Source organism: Staurois parvus, unplaced genomic scaffold (genome assembly GCF_062004578.1).
Source record: "Staurois parvus isolate SC_StPar_1 unplaced genomic scaffold, SC_StPar_1.0 ptg000208l, whole genome shotgun sequence".
NCBI lineage: Eukaryota > Metazoa > Chordata > Amphibia > Anura > Ranidae > Staurois > Staurois parvus.
Window position 1 is genome coordinate 561,462 of NW_028318004.1, and position 14,258 is coordinate 575,719.

Genomic DNA, 14,258 nt, shown 5'->3' on the forward strand with positions numbered 1-14,258 from the left:
GGAGAGAGGAAGTATCACAGCTTATTCCTCTACCCCCAGACATAATGGGCATCTAACCCTAGCAGTGAGGGGGTCACAGAAGGGGGGGGGGGGTAGTTCTATTCCTGCCTGGAGTGGGGCAATAAACTATCGTACAAAACATGTAATATATTGCAGTTTACCAGTTCCTAGATGTACTGTCTACAGTAGTTTTTTTTAATTCAAGTTTTTCTTTGCTTTCTGCTGGTGCATCTGCGAGTCACGCACTCCTTCATAGGGTGACAACACTCACTCAATGCACTGTATCCACGGAGAAGTAACATTGTCATCTTAAAGCAATATTAAACAAAAAAACAAAATAATATATTGGAGCTTACCAATCTATAGATGTGAAGGCTGCATTAGTTTTTTTTTTTCTTTGTCTTTTTCCCCTCCTGTATTAGAGTGCCCCACTCTGGATGTAGGAGCACAAGGGGCACCTTTGGACAGCAGCATTGTCAGTATGGGGGGAGGGGAGTGTTAGATGTAGTAGCAGATCTAAATACTCTAACAAATTGAAGCCAAACTTTAGCTAATACTTTATAAACAGTTACAGTTGTTTATCCTCTTGGATAACGGTTTTACATAAATAAATAACAGCTGATTTTTATAACACCCTTGCTATTGTTAAATGGTTTGTCTCATCTCTGTAACTGATACATTCTGCTGGAGAATTTGTTCTTTTGAAAAGCAACAGATTTGCTGGCTGGATCACCAGATAAAACGAAAAGAAAAAAAGCCTAAACAAGAAAACGAATGCAGCCAGAAATTATAAACTGCAAAATTATAAATAATCACCAGATAAAATGAAAAGAAAAAAAGCCTAAACAAGAAAACTAATGCAGCCAGAAATGATAAACTGCCAAATAATAAATGTTTACTTTTGGGTTTAATGCAACTTTAGCTGGTCATACATGGATTGAAAGGGAGGGATCAGCTGAATTTCAATCCATGTGTGTCTTCTCCACTCGATAGAAGTTAATCTACTGATCGACTTCTGTTGAATGGGCTTGTTGGAAAATTTTTCTGAATCAGCTGCTGTAGTCAATGGGCTGCTGCCACTGTTTAATGTGTTCTGACAGTGAGGGAGTCCTGCTATCAGAATACAATGGCACTGCAGGAGAATGTCTCCGTCCATCTTGCTTGTAAAGATCGGGGAACCGTTTGCTCTTTTTTGATCAGGCTACTGGCTGATTGAAAACAATGACTCATCCATGGCCAGCATTAGGACTGGGATAGGGGAGAGGGTCTGTAGTCTTTAGAGATAGCTGAGGACAATGTAACTGCTATCAACTCACATGATTTCTATCCTATAATTTATGAAAAATACTTATGTCATAGGCAATGCTGCCTTTGCCTTGGCATTGGGTCCAAAAATGCATTGTTCCAGTAAATGACAATAATGCATATGCAGAGAAGGCCGAGAGTGAAAATGAATTTAAGCCCTAACAATGAACGTCTTTAATTTGGTCTTTTTAATCTGTTAAATATACAATTGAAAAGTTTTATTATATCTGTTTGATAAGTTCAAAAAAATATCAGTTGATCCTTCCAGAAATCCAGTGAGCTCATAACTTCCAGAGCTCTCTGTGCTGTTTTCAGCTACATTGTTCTCAGCTATCTTTTGTTAACTACAGAGCCACGCCTCTCTATGTTATCGGCAATAGAGGAGGGAGCGGGGTTCAGCGGTCCTGTCTTGTTTTGTTTGTCTTGATACAGAAAGGTGGGTGAGTGTTGTCGTTTTGGCAGTGTAAAAAAATAAAGCAGAAAAAGCATGAAACGAGAAAATTAATTCAGACACCACAAGGAATGGTAGGCTACAATCAGGGGCGGACTGACAACTCATGGGGCCCCTGGGCAATAGGGGATCATGGGGCCCCTGTGTCCTTGCCCAAACTCAAAAAAGCCTATGAAAAAGGTACCAGGGGCATCTCATGGCGCCCCCTACTGACCCCGGGCCCTCAGGCAGTGCCTGAGTTTCCAAATGGTCAGTCCGCCCCTTGCTACAATATAGAACATTTTTGTTTTTGGGTTTTTGGGTTTAGATACACTTTAAAGTGATAGTAAACTGCAACTTGAAAAAAAAAAATCCCCTTCAAGATAATGTTATAATGTGCTAGTATACATCACATACATCACATACATCACATACATCGCATACAGCGCATACATCGCATACATCACATCGCATACATCACATACATCGCATACATCACATACATCGCATACATCGCATACATCGCATACATCACATACATCACATACTAGCACATTATGAAGGGCTAACCTTAAAACGAAGCCCTCCAGCGGCGCGCTGTCACTGGTGCAGAGGCTTCCATCTTCACCCGGTCTTCCTTCTGGGTTCGCAAGCTCCGGCTGTCTGACCGGCCAAGCCGCGATGATGTCACTCTTGTGCATGGGTGTGGGAGCGCCAGGTGACGGCACAGAATTCTGAATGGATATGCCGTTCCTTCAGAGTACATGCGCCGGCTCTCAAAAAGAGAGAATATCTCCTTAACCGTACACGTTTAGGAAATACTTATTTTACCTACAGGTAAGATTTATTATAAGCCTTCCTGTAGGTAAAAAGTATTAAAGAGTTTGCTATCACAGTTTTAGGCTAGAGTTCAGAAGTCACCTGAAATCTGATGGTTGCTGCCCTGTCAACTGCTGGACCTTAGATGTCTCCCAACTCCTGATAGTGTATAAGAGCATAAAATAAGCGGGAAATAAATGATAAATACTTGGATCTGCTATTTTACACTTACTCGTATGTTACATAGTTAGTCTGGCTGAAAAAAGACAAAAGTCCATCCAGTTCAACCAAAAAAAAAGTTATAATTCTACACCCACAGTTGATCCAGAGGAAGGCAAAAATAACCCAGCAAAGCATGATCCAGTTTGCTCCTGCAGGGGAAAAAGTTCCTTCCTGATCCCCCGAGAGGCAATCGGATATTCCCTGGATCTATACCTATGAATGTTATATCCAGTTATGTTGGGAGACAGTGTGTGAGGTCAGGTAGTCAACAAGGCAGGGACTGTCAGATTTCAGATGAGCTGTGACCCCTAACACTCATACTTTGGAGTCACATTCAAAGTAAATGTACAATCCAAAAAGCACACGTTCCTGCGTTAAAAATGGCTGTGTGTATAAGTGGGTGCTGCAGCGACCATCGGCTGGAACCAAACAGAATCAACAAGGGAGAATGTCACCAGCACACCGAGGATCACCAATATGGGTCCAAACGTTTTAATGAACAATCACATAGTTACAGCAAGGCAATGTTTCTGAGTCACGCAGGACCCCTTCATCAGTCACATGCCTGATGAAGGGTTCCTGCGAGACTCCAAAACCTTGCCTTGCTGTAACTATCTGATCATTCATTAAAACTTTTGGACCCATATTGGTGATCCTCGGTGTGCTGGTGACATTCAAAGTAATGGCACAGTATACATCTTTCATAAAAAGACTATGCAGTTATACTTTAGACAGAAAATTCTTCTGTGCTCTGCTATTACTGGTCCTCTTTAAAGGCAGCCAGCGAGAGGAACCGACCTGAAGCAAGAATGTAACCAGTGAAGTCAAAACTCCTGGTCTACTTAGTATGGTTGAAAGACGCCGCACTCCTTAACAGCCTGTGCGCTAGATTGGAAGAGCAATTGGCCTCAGCCTAGACTCCTCCTAGGGCACGACGCTGACGCGTTCCACCCTGCCTATTGGGCTTAGTCATAGTGGTGGGACTGTGGCGCCCCGTCCACAGAGCTTAGTCATAGATGTGGGATTTTGGAGCAAGAGCAGGGACTTTATGTATCATAAAGTCCTCGGGCCCCTCCTCTTCTCCATCTATACCTCCTCCCTTGGCAAACTTATTCACTCCCACGGCTTCAATTACCACCTCTATGCCGACGACACCCAAATTTACCTCTCCACCCCCCACCTCACCCCCTCACTCTCTGCCCGCATCGCCCACCTCCTAAACAACATATCAGACTGGATGTCGCTCCATTTCCTTAAACTTAACCTATCCAAAACCGAGCTCCTGGTCTTCCCCCCACCCCGTGCCCCCCCCCATCCTCTCTATCACTACTAACAACGCCACCATCTCTCCCACCCCACACGCCAAAGTCCTGGGTGTCACCCTGGACTCCCACCTCTCCTTCCTACCCCACATCCAACTGCTATCTAGATCTTGCAGGCTCCACCTCCGCAACATCTCCAAGATACGCACATTCCTCACCCCAGACACCACCAAACAACTCGTACACTCCCTCATCATCTCACGTCTGGACTATTGCAATTCCCTTCTCACTGGGCTACCCAAACGAACGCTATCCCCACTCCAGTCGATCCTAAACTCAGCGGCCAGACTCATCCACCTCACCAACCGCTCCACATCTGCCTCCCCCCTCTGCCAATCCCTTCATTGGCTCCCGATTGCCCAACGTATCAAGTTCAAGCTGCTAACCCTGACCTACAAGGCCACTCACAATGCCGCCCCGAACTACATAACTGACCTGATACCCAAATACTACCCTACCCGTGCCCTCCGCTCCTCACAGGACCTCCTGCTCTCTAGCTGCCTGGTCTCCTCCTCCGACGCCCGATTGCAGGACTTCTCCAGGACTTCCTCCATCCTCTGGAACTCCCTACCCCAACCCATCAGACTGTCACCTACCCTCCTCACCTTCAGGCACACCCTGAAAACCCTCCTCTTCAGGGAAGCCTACCCCAACCTCACCTAACACCCGACCTCACCTAACAACTAACCTCCTCCACTCCTCCCGCCACTCCATCCCCCACAGCCATCTCCTCCTGTGCCACCTTCCCCTCCCTCCTAGATTGTAAGCTCGAAAGAGCAGGGCCCTCGAACCCCTCGTGTAGTGTATTGTTACTGTCTTGTCTCATGTTATGTCCCCCTCGCTACTGTACAGCGCTGAGCATACCCTTTGGCGCTATATAAATACTGTATAATAATAATAATAATAATCATAAGCTTCGAGCAACAAATGAGAGCAAACAGTACAATCAAGTCGAAACAAATGAAAGAGGAGCATCTGGTGCAAATGTCCGTTAGCATGGCACTAGAGTTCAGCTGTTCCTCTTTTATTTGTTTCGACTTGATTGTACTGTTTGCTCTCATTTGTTGCTGGTGGCTTATGATGCACAAAAACCTTGCTCTTGCACCACAATGCCATGTGCCATGCTAACAGACATTTGCACCAGAGTGCAGCTGTTCCTCTTTCATTCGTTTTGACTTGTTTGCACTGTTTGCTCTCATTTGTTGCTGGAAGCTTATGATACATAAAGTCACTGCTCTTTCTCCAAAATCCCACATCTATGACTAAGCTGTGTGGACGGGGCGAAATGCGTTGGGATGCCTGGGAGGAGCCTAGGCTTAGGCCGCTTTCTATTCCATTCTAGCACACAGGCTGTTAAGGAGTGTGGTGCCTTTCAATTATACTTTTTATATAAAGCTTGGATAGGCACCATAAGCACCGCCACCCACGTGTAGTGAGTCATTGAAGCGAACCAAATGCCCGCTTGGATCAGAGCTCTAAGCACACAGTCTTCATCCACTTAGTTGTTCCAGGCAGGGGCGGACTGATCATTTGGAAACTCGGGCACTGCCCGAGGGCCCGGGGTCAGTAGGGGGCCCAATGAGATGCCCCTGGTACCTTTTTCATAGGCTATTTTGAGTTTGGGCAAGGACACAGGGACCCCATGATCCCCTATTGCCCGGGGGCCCCATGAGTTGTCAGTCCGCCCCTGGTTCCAGGTCAGGTCCAAGCATTTTTCAGAGTTGCACTCCGCATTTTAGTCCCAATACAAATGTCACTGTTCCACATTCCCCCCTCCCCCACCCAAAAAGAAAGGATCTTCCTTCGACCTCCTACAGCCCACCATTTATGGTTAGCCAGTCCAGTTGGATACGGTTAAATCCGTTCAGCAGATATAGTATCACAGTCTTTTTCATGCGCCTGTGTTGTCTGCCTGGCCATTTTCATATTTTCATGTGGCAGAAATCTTCTGGAAACTGCAATTTTCTCGAGTTCTGTGTCAAAATGACATTGTCGCCCCGGTGCCTGGCCCCAGCAGCCTTTGTTGTGGGTATTAAAAGCTGCGATAATTCTTCCTCCTACTCCAAGCTTTATTCACTAAATGAAGCGCCAATAATTATCTCTGTAATAAGCTTTAAAATGATGGCTCTGTTTAATTGGCAAGATTGCTTATATTGTACTAATTATTTAAGTACAGTATAATAGCCATTATCAGCTATAAGTCTGTATTTGGCTGAGCAGCATAATTAATGGATTTAACACATTAGCAGTTACCATCCTTGAGGTTCTCTATGCCTCTATTTTATATATAGTAATTGTGTGTGTTTCTTTTTCATATTTTTTTAGATATTTGTGAATTTTGATACTCTTTAGCCAGGCAGAATCTTTATTTATTGTGTATATGTTAACATGAACTTAAAAAAGTTACATGATAGGGAACATCTGGTTAATTGTGTCTAAGCCTAGGTTTACATGTGTTTGGGCCGGGAACACTCACTAAAGTGCGCATGTCCCTGACCTACAGGCAAAACATGCTGCTCTTGTATCAGAGTGCCATTAATTCTTAATGGCGCGCTCACATGTTGGCAAAACGCCTGTGTTTTTATGCATGTGAAACCGCGTGGTGCCACAACACCATATGATTCTGTGTGGTGCAGTTTAAAAAAAAGGGTCCGGGACCTATTTCCCTGTCTTTTTGAGGGTAGGCAGCCCATTATTATTATTATACAGGATTTACAGAGCGCCAACAGTTTGCGCAGCGCTTACAAAATGAAGGCTACAATACAATTTGGTACAAGAGGAAACAAAGGGCCCTGCTCGTTAGAGCTTACAATCTGAGAGGAAGGGTTGAGCAGGGGCGGACTGACCATTTGAAAACTTGTGCACTGCCCGAAGGCCTGGGGTCAGTAGGGGGCCCCATGAGATGCCCCTGGTACCTTTTTCATAGGCTTTTTTGAGTTTGGGCAAGGACACAGGGGCCCCATGATCCCCTATTGCCCAGGGACCCCATGAGTTGTCAGTCCACCCCTGATGTTGAGTGATACAAAAGGTAATAGCTGTGGGAGATGAGCTGATGGAGGAAATAAATGGTGGTTTACTAGGTAGAAGAAGAATAGGCTTCTTTAAAGAGAAAAGTTTTCAGGGATCGTCTAAAGGTGGATAGATTAGGAGATAGCCGGACAAATTGGGGTAGGGATTTCCATAGGATGGGAGAAGCTCGGGAGAAGTCCTGGAGGCTAGCATGAGAGGATGTGATATGGGAACTAGAGAGCAGAAGGTCTTGGGAGGATCAAAGAGAGCAGTTTGGTTGATATTTTGAGAACAGGTTGGTGATGTAGCTGGAGGCAGAGTTGTGGATGGCTTTGTAAGTTGTTGTTAGTATTTTGAATTTTATTCGTTGGGCGAGTGGAAGCCAGAGGAGGGATTGGCAGAGAGGGGTAGCAGACACTGAACGATTGGTAAGGTGGATGAGCCTGACAGCATTATTCATGATGAACTGGAGGGGGGATAGCCTATGTAAAGGTAAGACAAGTATTCAAATGAGTGGGCTGCCCTACCCACAGAACACGGGTCGCACAAGTCTGAACTGTGCCTAAAGCTGGTCATAGATGGATCAAAGTCAACTGTTAGGTTAACTTCTGTTCAATGGGCTTCTTGAAATGTTTTTCTCAATCATCTGGCTGCAACCATTTGGCTGATCAGTGTATTCGAACAGTAGAGCGTCCCACTGTCAGAATACAATGTCTCAGCAGGGAGGATTCCTCTATCCACCTCACTTGTGTGAATGGTGGAATCCATTTGATTTTTTTCATTCAACCTGCTGAACGGGGAGGCAATGTTGTGGTGAATTTGAAATGAGCTTGAAATGGACCTAGTAAGCCTGTAAAACTTCTATGCTGGATAGAGATGGGAAGAACTGGAAGAAAACAGAAAAATTGCCTTTTCCAAAGCCATTTTTTGTTTTTTTCCTGGAAAATGAAGAAAAAAGGAGCGTGGAATACGTAATTTTACAATGATAAATAATATATCCATGACATGATATTCAAAACTTTATAACATGAAGACCTTAATCATTTCTGAGACTTTATGTAGTCTTACATAATTGCCAATTCTCTCAGCTGAAGACAAGAAAATACCGGAATTCAATTCACTTAATTCACGTACTTCTCAATGCAGTTCTCAAACAAGAGAAATATGCATTTGTGCCCCTAGGGGGCATGGCAGGGGAAAGGCTACAGTTTAATCTGCTTGTGGGCACCATCTTTTACCTCCTGCAGTTGGGTTATTGTTGGGATACAGTAGATGACAGTTTAGACCACGGGTGTCAAACTGACGGCCTTCCAGCTGTTGTCAAACTACAAGTCCCATAAGGCATTGCAAGATTGACAGTTACAAGCATGACTCCCAAGGGCAGAGGCATGATGGGACTTGTTTTTTCACAACAGCTGGAGGGCCGTCAGTTTGACACCCTCATTTAGATGATAGCTTCTATCCTCCTTCAAGGACTTAATTGAAAGGTAAGAATGTAAATTTGTATGACAAATTAGTTTAATTTTATAACCTTTAAATTATTCTTATTAATGTTCTCTGCCATCACAGCTTCATGTTTACCTATAGTCTGATCAGGAAATTGTTTTTTCTTTTCCTCCTCTCAGTAAAATGGTGAGACCAACATCTAGAGTTTAAAAACTTTTCCACAGTACAATGTCAGAGAGAAAATCTGTAATTTGCAAATACTGAGAAGAAATATTCTTTTCCAAATGCTACAAATTTGACAAAACACATCCTGGCATGCCACAGGTGCCATAAAGACATTTAAAAATACTTAATGGAATTAAATGATGAGGACCAGAATACCATAATGAAAGTACAAGTAGCTTTTCTCTCCAGAATTCTCATTCCAGAAACACTTTTTCTGCTTCTTTTGGATCATTACAAAATGTTTCTTTGTCATACAACTACGCCACGCTAAATTTTTTAAATCAATGTTTCTGAAAATTTCCATTTTTCTCCTGAAAAAAAAAATTTTTCTTGTGGCCTTAAAATTTTTTGGAAATGTTACATCTCAAATTCTGGACCTGAAATGTGCTGAAAAATGGTCCCTCCTTAGTTGCATTTTCCTTTTTTTCACAGAAAGAAAAAAACAGCAAAAAAAAATTATAATTTTATAATTTTTAAAACATTTAAAGAAGCAGGGCACAACTGTTGATTAAATACACAAATAAAGGAAAAGGGGCACTAAATATAATACAATATTCTAAATATAATATATATATAAAAGTGTTTGTTTTTAACAAAATCTCATAGTACAATAATAGTGAAGTCCAATCCCTAATTAGTCCATCAACTAATAACCATAACTTCCCTTTCTCCACAGTGAAAAATTATAGTCCCAATTTAAGATATGATAAAATCAATCCTTCAAACGATCTCCACAATGTATGTACCTCAAAAAAAAAGAAATATCATATAGTGCATTACCTTTTATAAACAAATTATATTACTTTGGTGAATACCCCATACAATTTATGCATTGAGTATTAGTGAAAATTAGTGAAAAACCGTGAAAAATATGTGAAACAATCTGTGAAATCACTGTGTGTGTGAATCACTCTTCAGTGCCACAAAAAAAAAAAATTTCCAAACTGGTGTGCGGATTTCACAGATTGTTTCACGTATTTTTCACGGTTTTTCACTAATTTTCACTAATACTCACTGCATAAAATTGTATGGGCTATTCACCAGAGTAATATTATTTGTTTATAAAAGGTAATGCACTATATGATATTTCTTTTTTTTGAGGTACATACATCGTGGAGATCGTTTGAAGGATTGATCTTATCATATCTTAAGTTGGGACTATAATTTTTCACTGTGGAGAAAGGGAAGTTATGGTTATTAGTTGATGGACTAATTAGGGATTGGACTTCACTATTATTGTACTATGAGATTTTGTTAACAACACTTTTATATATATTATTTTTACATCTTCAGGGAAGACAGTCACTCTTTGGTTAGGGGTATAGGGATATGCTTTTCTGATGCTTTATTGCACAACTTGAACTTGGATGGGTATAAGGTAACTGTAGGATACTCCAGAAACTTCTAGAAGTATCTTTAGGATACTTATATTCCTCCTAAGCATCTGAGCACAAGATGTCCCCTTTGAGCAATGCTGACTGAAGTACAAGAGAGATAGTAGCTTAACACAGTCAGTGGGATCTCTTGCAGCTGACTTTCTCCTTCCAATATGTTTCAGACACCTATCCAGTGAATTCTTCAGACCAAACCCCAAAAGTCCCTCAGTCAGATCCAGCAAATTTCAACAGAATAGGCGCCCCAGTTAGCATAGCTGGGACCTCGATGAGCATCAGACACATGGCAGGCCTGCCCAGAAGGGCAGCAGACCTCCAGGCTGGGATCTCCTCCTCTAGGGGAACCCCTCTGTTCCAAGTCTCAGAGTATTTATGAACCCTCTCAGCCACCATCTGGGCACCACTCCCCAGGGATTGGCTAGGGCTGCATAAGTATTCAACTGCTGATTTGACTCTCTCAGCCCTCTATCTACAATAACCCTTCCAGAAAGACGGGGAAGCAGTCAACACTGCAGCCAGTGAAACACAGAACAGACCAAAATGATCACCTGCAGCTCAACTAATCATAGTGAGCCAGGAACTAAATTTACCAAACCTAGCACCTAACTAGGAAGGTGCTACATCAATATAGCACCACCATAATAATATGCAGCACTGTACAGAGAACAATTTATTATTTATTTATTTCAGGTACTTATATAGCACCATCAATTTATATATATATATATATATATATATATATATATATATACAGTCATGGCCGAAATTGTTGGCACCCTTGATATTTCTCCAGGAAATCATGTATTTCTCACGAAACGTATTGCATTAACACATGTTTTGCTATACACATGTTTATTCCCTTTGTGTGTATTGGGACAAAACAAAAAAAGGGAGGAAAGAAAGCAAATTCGACATAATGTCACACAAACCTCCAAAAATGGGCTGGACAAAAGTATTGGCACCCTTTCACAACTGCGGATAAATAAGAATGTTACAAGCATGTGATGCTCCTGTAAACTCACCTGGGGCAAGTAACAGGTGTGGGCAATATAGAAATCACACCTGAAAGCAGATAAAAAGGAGAGACGTTCACTTAACCTTTGCATTGTGTGTCTGTCTGTGCCACACTAAGCATGGACAACAGAAAGAGGAGACGAGAACTGTCTGAGGACCTGAGAACCAAAATTGTGGCAAAATATCAACAATCTCAAGGTTACAAGTCCATCTCCAGAGAACTAGATTTGCCTTTGTCCACAGTGCGCAACATTATCAAGAAGTTTGCAACCCATGGCACTGTAGCTAATCTCCCTGGTCGTGGACGGATGAGGAAAATTGATGAAAGATTGCAACGCAGAATAGTCCGGATGGTGGATAAGCAGCCCCAAACATGTTCCAAAGACATTCAAGCTGTCCTGCAGGCTCAGGGAGCATCAGTGTCAGCGCGAACTATCCGTCGACATTTAAATGAAATGAAACGCTATGGCAGGAGACCCAGGAGGACCCCACTGCTGACACAGAGACATAAAAAAGCAAGACTACAGTTTGCCAAAATGTACTTGAGTAAGCCAAAAGCCTTCTGGGAAAACGTCTTGTGGACAGATGAGACCAAGATAGAGCTTTTCGGTAAAGCACATCATTCTACTGTTTACCGAAAACGGAATGAGGCCTACAAAGAACAAAACACAGTACCTACGGTAAAATATGGTGGAGGTTCAATGATGTTTTGGGGTTGTTTTGCTGCCTCTGGCACTGGGTGCCTTGACTGTGTGCAAGGCATCATGAAATCTGAGGATTACCAAAGGATTTTGGGTCGCACTGTAGGGCCCAGTGTCAGAAAGCTGGGTTTGCGTCCAAGATCCTGGGTCTTCCAGCAGGACAATGACCCCAAACATACGTCAAAAAGCACTCAGAAATGGATGGCAAAGAAGCGCTGGAGAGTTCTGAAGTGGCCAGCAATGAGCCCAGATCTAAATCCCATTGAACACCTGTGGAGAGATCTTAAAATTGCTGTTGGGAAAAGGTGTCCTTCCAATAAGAGAGACCTGGAGCTGTTTGCAAAGGAAGAGTGGTCCAAAATTCCGGGTGAGAGGTGTCAGAAGCTTATTGATGGTTATAGGAAGCGACTGATTTCAGTTATGTTTTCCAAAGGGTGTGCAACCAAATATTAAGTTAAGGGTGCCAATACTTTTGTCCAGCCCATTTTTGGGGTTTTGTGTGACATTATGTCATATTTGCTTTTCTGCCTCTGTTTTATGTTTGTTCCAATACATACAAAGGGAATAAACATGTGTATAGCAAAACATGTGTTAATGCAATACCTTTTTTGTGTGAAATACTTGATTTTCAGGAAAAATATCAAGGGTGCCAACAATTTCGGCCATGACTGTATATATATATTGTACATTCACATCAGTCCCTAACCCTCAAGGGGTGTACAATCTAAGTCCCTAACTCACATTCATACATACACATACTAGGGGCAATTTAGACAGGATCCAATTAACCTATTAGCATGTCTTTGGAGTGTAGGAGGAAACCAGAGTACCCAGAGGAAACCCACGCAGGCACAGGGAGAACATGCAAACTCCAGGCAGGTGGTGCCATGGCTGGGATTCAAACCAACAACCCTAGTACTGCCAGGCAGATGTGCTGACCATTTAGCCACTGTGCTGCCCCATTCACATCAGTCCTTGCCTTGCTATTCTTATTTAGTGACAGTCCCAACACAAGCCTACCAGGGATACAAAGATATTTCCTAATGACATTTTGAAGCCTAATTCTCAACAGATATTTATAATAAAAAGTACATTTTATTACAAAAAGTACCTGAATTTGACTTGGTAGCAGCCTCTTCAGCTCCTCTACAGCAGAGCTCAGACTGGGAGAGGGAGAAGCAGCACAGGTAGCCAGTCAGTTATTCTGTAGTGCACATGTGATACCAATAAGCATATGGATAGGAGGAGAGAGTAGAATGACAGAGAGATGAAGTCATCAGTGTGCTGCTTTTTCTTCAGTCACAGGCTGGGTGGGACAAGACCTGTAAGTGTTACTAAACTGCAACACAGAAAAACCGGGTCTCCTGCACTGGCAGACAGTGTTGTGCTGTGGCAGAGCTGTGTAAGTCTCAGGACTGGATGAACTTGTTGGTTATGTGTTAGAGAAGACACTAGTAGCTTGTGATGAGGCAGAACTTGGTTTACTTGTGTGGCTTAAGTTGCAAACATACAGAACATTTCAGCAATCTGTAACAGCAGACATCTTGGTTGTAAAGAGAGAGAGAAGAAAAAGAACCAACAAGTTTTACAGATATGCACAACTGGTAACCTTAGTGTACAGTGCCATCTACTGGTCAAGTGATATTAACACACAATACTGTATATAGTACATGCTGTTGCATCCCCAACAGAACTGAAATGCAAATCCTTTGGTAGGTAAAGCAATGCCCCTATAAATATTACATTTGTGTATGGAGCTGTACAGCCTTAAAACAACCCCCCCCCCATTTAAAGCGTGTCCTTAAATGACATCATAAACAAAAAAGTTACTAGGCAGCAGTGATTTCCCTTTTTTCTTTCGATCCCCCCTTCCCCATACCCACGTCACAAGCCCAGTTAAATTTGTGTCACAGCAACTTGGTAAAATGATCCTTTCTGGAGTTTGTTCTTCGCTGTGTAAATGTCACTTCCAATAGAGCTTTGCATCGCAGAGGGATTCTTAATTACTCTTAAACGTTTGTTTTCATGGTTGGCAAATCCATTCAATTTTAAATCATACAATTTCACAGCTGTGTTTCCACAGTGCGCTTAGGAATTCCTACTCCAAAAAAAAAAAAAAATGAGAAGAGCTTTAATATCTCTTAATACCTCCTCACAGATAAATTTATGTCACTGCAGCTCATGTGAAACAGGTGAGAAGTAAACAATAATTTCAATAAAACAGAACGAAATGCGTTTGTAAATAAAAATGTATTACCAACAGTGCAAAGACTGACTTATACAGGATACGTGATTTACTCGCTATTCTGCATGTTATCTTATCAAGTGATAATTAGGAAGCCGAGGTCTTCTGGCCCATGAGTAGGAACTT

General features: G+C 42.4%; 1 protein-coding gene across 6 annotated transcripts in view; it reads left to right on the top strand.

Annotated features, from left to right (window-relative positions):
• LOC149461194 (cytoplasmic dynein 1 intermediate chain 1) overlaps nucleotides 1-14,258 on the top strand; it is a 595,554-nt gene that overhangs the window by 547,380 nt on the left and 33,916 nt on the right. The window lies entirely within an intron of this gene.